Source organism: Bradysia coprophila, unplaced genomic scaffold (assembly GCF_014529535.1).
Source record: "Bradysia coprophila strain Holo2 unplaced genomic scaffold, BU_Bcop_v1 contig_687, whole genome shotgun sequence".
Taxonomy (NCBI): domain Eukaryota; kingdom Metazoa; phylum Arthropoda; class Insecta; order Diptera; family Sciaridae; genus Bradysia; species Bradysia coprophila.
In genome coordinates this window covers 106,651-112,723 of record NW_023503927.1, presented here as the reverse complement: position 1 = coordinate 112,723, position 6,073 = coordinate 106,651, and positions in this window count along the sequence as shown.

Here is a 6,073-nt window from a genome sequence, read left to right as displayed (position 1 = left end):
TCTGCTTTACCATCAGTAAACGTCTCTATACACTTTTATAGCCATTTAATGGAATCCACACGAAACATCGAATTCATTTTCATCAAAAGCACGGTATGCATTGGTACGCATTGGGTTCATAAAATATGAAATTTCAAAATTTCAAAATTTTATCTCATTCCTGTTTCTGATAATCGTTTTCCTGTTAACGCAATTAGTGTGCAGTAAACGGGACCTTAATATTAAATTGTGCAACTCATATTTCGCTTTGTGCTCATATTTCAGGCTCGAAAGATTGAATTATGAAACAATATTTCTTATCTGTGCAAAAAATGATATTCGTTTATGTTATGTAAGAAGATAAGCGGGTTCAGAATAAATACAATTTCGTTGTAATCTGTTCTTTTTGTTTCATTAAACAAATCAAGTAGAAATTTATGTATATCACTGACAATATGTGACTTGTGCATACTACTTACTACACAGTCATCCCAACCATGCCAGAACTCCTTAAATTTACATAATGCGGAAATGTGCAGAAAATGCAAGCCTAACGATAATCAAAAGTCCAGTGTTCTCACACTTAGATTTAGAGTTTTCCTCCCGCCGGCTCAAATTTCAAATCTTTAATGACTCAGAAACAATTTTTTGTCAATTATGATGTTCTAGAGAATTGTTTAGTGTCCCATAAAGAAACGAAATCGACATTCCTCCGAGAGATCTGAACCAAATTTTTTTAACGTGAGTAGGGCTAATTAGCACCGGGTGCCAATAGTCTCTTTATTATTCTGTGGCTAATGGCACCGGATGCCAATAGTCTTTTTATTATACAACGGCTAATGGCACCAGGTGCCAATAGTCTCTTTATTATACTAATGCTAATCGCACCCGGTGCCATTAGCCACAGTATTATAAAGAGACTATTGGCATCCGGAAAAATAAAAATAAAAATAAAAAATATGGATGTTTTGAAAATTAGACTTGTTTTGTACACAATCCTAGGGAATCCATCTTTTTACGAAATATAACGTAAAGGTGTATTGTTCGATCTTGAGGAATTCATCCTTTTACGAAATGTAACGTAGTTCGTTCGATCATAGGGAATTAATCCTTTTACGAAATACACCGCAAATGCGTCTTGTAGAATACTAGAGAATTCATTCTTCTACGAAATGCAAGGTAAAGGCAGATTGTTCGATCCTTAAGATTTTATTTGAAAAGAAAGAAGTGAATAAAAAAAAACAGTTCATCCTTTTACGAAATATAACGTAAAGGGAGTTTGCTCGATCTTAGGGAATTCGTCCTTATACGAAATTTAACGTAAAGGCGGATTGCTCGATACTGAGGAATTCATCCATTTACGAAATATAACGTAAAAGGAGTTTGTTCGATCTTAGGGAATTCAACCTTCTGGAAAATTGGATTTTTTGATTCTAAGGAATTCATCCTTTTACGAAATGTAATGTAAGGGGAGTTTGTTCGATCTTAGGGAATTCATCCTTGCACGAAATATAACATAAAGGGAGTTTACTCGATCTTAGGGAATTCGTCCTTATACGAAATTTAATGTAAAGGCGGATTGCTCGATCCTGAGGAATTCATCCTTTTACGAAATGTAACGTAGTTCGTTCGATCATAGGGAATTCGTCCTTTTACGAAATATAACGTAAAGACGGATTGTTCGATACCTTTACGTTACATTTAGTAAAAAGATGAATTCTTTAGGATTGTGTGAATTTTCAAAATATCCGGATTTTTTATTCAAATTTTAATTTTTCCTGGTGCCAATAGTCTCTTTATAATACTGTGGCTAATGGCACCGGGTGCTATTAGCATTAGTATAATAAAGAGACTATTGGTACCCAGTGCCATTAGCCACAGTATTATAAAGAGACTATTGGCACCCGGTGCCATTAGCCACAGTAATATAATACCAATAGTCTCTTCCTAGAAATTTTCTACAATTATTAGACTTTTTTAGCTGCTGAAAATGTGTCCTATTTGCTCATGTATAAAGTATGCAACATAAATAAATTACGGCTCTTGCTTCGCTCTGAAACTTGATATTCGTCTATCACCAAACGATTTAATAACGGCTTTTGACATCTGTTATCCACATCAATGACAAAAAATAAACGTTAATCTCCAACAAGTGTTCTTCCTTGTCATTTCAGAATGTGGCGGGACATTTATACACGGTAAATATTACTGTGTACAATATTATCGTTCAACAAACTATAATATCATTCAACAAACGATAATATCGGTCAACAAACGATAATATCGTTCAACAAACGATAATATCGTTCAACAAACGGTAATATCGTTCAACAAACGGTAATATCGTTCAACAAACGGTAATATCGTTCAACAAATGATAATATCGTTCAACAAACGATAATATCGTTCAACAAACGATAATATCGTTCAACAAACGATAATATCGTTCAACAAACGATAATATCGTTCAACAAACGATAATATCGTTCAACAAACGATAATATCGTTCAACAAACGATAATATCGTTCAACAAACGATAATATCGTTAAACAAACGATAATATCGTTTAACAAACGATAATATCGTTCAATAAACGATAATATCGTTCAACAAACGATAATATTGTTCAACAAACGGTAATATCGTTCAACAAACGATAATATCGTTCAACAAACGATAATATCGTTCAACAAACGATAATATCGTTTAACAAACGATAATATCGTTCAACAAACGATAATATCGTTCAAAAAACGATATAATCGTTCAACAAACGATATAATCGTTCAAAAAACGATATAATCGTTCAACAAACGATATAATCGTTCAAAAAGTGATACAATCGGTCAAGAAGCGATAATATCATTCAAGAAACGATATTATCGTTCGAAAACTTTCCACCCAGGACGATAATATCGTCTTAAATGTAAACTTTATCCTGACGATATTGGCCGTGTAGAACCGTCGTCGCCTATCCTTTACAAATTAAATTGAATGGTTATCGAATGAAAAGCACAAAACCTCTTAATACTTCCACAATCGGAGAATTTTCAGATGTGGGAGCTCTGCGTACGTTTAATCTAAAGTAGATTCCTAATGTTTGCATACTTACACACTAATGAACATTGATTAAATCACGACCAATTTAATGTGATTTATATACCTGTTATAGCACGTTAATCATAATATTAATTGATTTTTCCCTATACGCATATTACACAAATGTTATGATATTTATATGCGTTAAACAAACCACCGACACCGTCAATTACGTCGACGATTTTTATACTAGCAAACGTATTTTTTGTTGTTGGTTAGAAACTGGGAAGCACACGAATATTTTTACACATTTTCTGTAAATCCATCATTTTCTTTCTGTATTTTATTTTTAGTCGCAAAATGTGTGTAACATGTCGCTGTTGATGTTTTCCAGAGAATGATGTGTGAGTTATTGATATTGATATGCAAGTTTTCCAATTTAATCGGTTTTACCATCTGTTCTTACACGGTACACGTTCTTTTTTTTCGTGAAAATTTATTAACGCGAAATTCATTTTAGCATAACATCGTTAATATTTGGGTATTGTACATCGTTCATGTGTAGATAGATGTGTGTGGTATGTAATGCGTTACAAGGAAGATTCGAATATTATCAGTCGGGTTACATAATGCCGTGTTGAGACATTTATCATTGTTAAGAGATTCACTTTTTTATTGAAAACGAATTACTGATGATAAAATTTGTTGATGAATAATTGATGGGAAGCGGTTAGATGCGAAATTTCCTATGATATCTCCTGTGTAGTCGACAGTTGTCATTCATTTTAAAACATTTCTAAATTTTTACCGATTTTATCATGCGATAGATCGTTGGAAAGGTCTCGATAAGTTCTAGGATTGGATTGGATTAGATGGGAAGGGGGTTAGCCCAGCACCTAAGCCTCTAGTGGGCCTGTTGTGCTATTGCACAAGTCACTTGATCATATGAATTGTGATTTTTCATCATATCTCTTCGGACTCAGATAGCTCACAAATCGACCGTGTAAACGTCCCATACGTTGTGAATTCTCTGAGCCACGAGTAGTATGCGAAGACCACAACCATCACTAATGACTCATGCATTTTCCCAATGAGCGACTAGTCGATCATAGATGACGCTTATCCTACAGTCTGTTGTATATTGTGAATTGTGTCATTGACATTATGTCAATATGGATTGATTGTTGCGAAGAAATCGAATATTGGATTTCTTTGAAATTTGCGACTTTGTTACGGTCGTACAGCCATTAGATAACTAATAGCGAGTGCTTAATCACCAAGTGATTAGAATAAAACCAGGCAAGCATTTTTGCACCGGGAGTCGAACCCGGGACCTCTTGGGTATGAGTCCTATGCTCTACCGATTGAGCTACCTGGACATGGATAAGTTCTAAGAACTAGGAATAAATTTGACTGTGCACAGCAGCGCTGCATAAAGCTCTTCAAAAAATGAGAAATTTGAGCGAAAATTTTCCTTGGCAGCAGCGATGCACAAAGCCATTCAAGAAATGATATCTGAGAGCGAAAATTTCCTCAAATTTCATCTAACAGTGGTCCAATTTCAACAAATGATGGACGAGCTCTGGGAGGTAGGGTAAAGCGCTTAAAATGGCAAATATGTCGAAAATATCATAAATTTCATCATAAATTTTCACGACAAAAATAATGACAAGCTCTAGCTAATATGGTCCTTTATGTAGTAAAATACATGTTAAAAACATTGAAGTACAAGATTTGAAATCAACAGATCGATGGAAGTAATAGACCCGATAATAGTACTGGTCTGTTCATATGCTTGCCGTATGTAACAGGTTAAGGCCGAAACCAAACGAGCAATTTTGTGTCTAGAAAATTTGAGGAAAATATTTGTAAAAAAGAGCAAAAAATGACAAATATGACGAAAATATCCTAAAATTTCGTCTAAAAGTGTTCAGTTTTTTGTGAATGCGGGCTCGTCACATCCTGGACACTTTGACAAAAAATATATGTGAATAGCATGAGTAGTGTCCCTCCCTTGGCTCGTCAGAACTACTTCCTCAGAAAATATGGTAAAGAATTAAAGGATTAAATCGAAAATACTATCAAGTCACGAAAATATTAAAATAATCCGAATAATCCTCGACAAGGTGGTTTTCTTGGTCCATACCCGCAGCTCCCGAAAAATAAAAGGAGAAAAAGTGCCATCCTCGCACGATGTTGTTTGTTTGTTGTGTAAATGATAGTGAGAATTATAAATGCAGAGCCGAAGGATGATTCATATTGGAAACTATTTAAATCGATTACGTTGATATGTAACATGGACGTTAAACGCCTGAATAGAATAAAATCTAGGAAACGTATAGCAAGAAAAAATCATCTGACTGAAACGTTGATGTACGACAATTTTTACTGTCATCAATAACACTGTTCCTGGAAACATTTTAATGCAGCAAACGATTTCCGTTGCTAAGTGACTGAATTTAAAAATTGTCTCGTACTTCCAGTCTTCGAGAACGATGAAAATAGTTTTTGTGAAAAAATAATTTCCGCTTATCAAAAGTTGTCCTCGCTTTTCATAATATTCAAACACAAAGTTGATCTGGTTGAATTTTTAACATGTTTTCTTAATGGCTTTAAAATAATATCCGGTAAATGCTTTTAAAAATGAATTATTAACTTGAGGAGATGAATGTGTGTTGGGTAAGTGTCATTGGGTTTTTTTCCGTTAAGGGTTAGCTATTGGCTAAAACCATTACGTGTCAAATTTCACCAATCGAAAATGGAAGAGAAACCGGAGAGAACAATTCAATTACCAATCTAATCTAACTTAGATCAAAGCGTTGGTTGAGTTAGTTTGTCTCTGAGAAATCTGAGCAGTTTATGAAAATTCTGGTAAACTGGTTCCTTTTCTCTGAGCTGCATAGACTGACATAACACAACGAATCTACTTTTATTGAGGGAAGGGAAGATCGAAGATTTTTGAAAAAAGGTTTTTGTGTTATGTCTCTTTACAAGGATATACGAAACGTACAATGCAGACCATCCTTCTTCAATGGATTTTTGCAGACTCTTTTA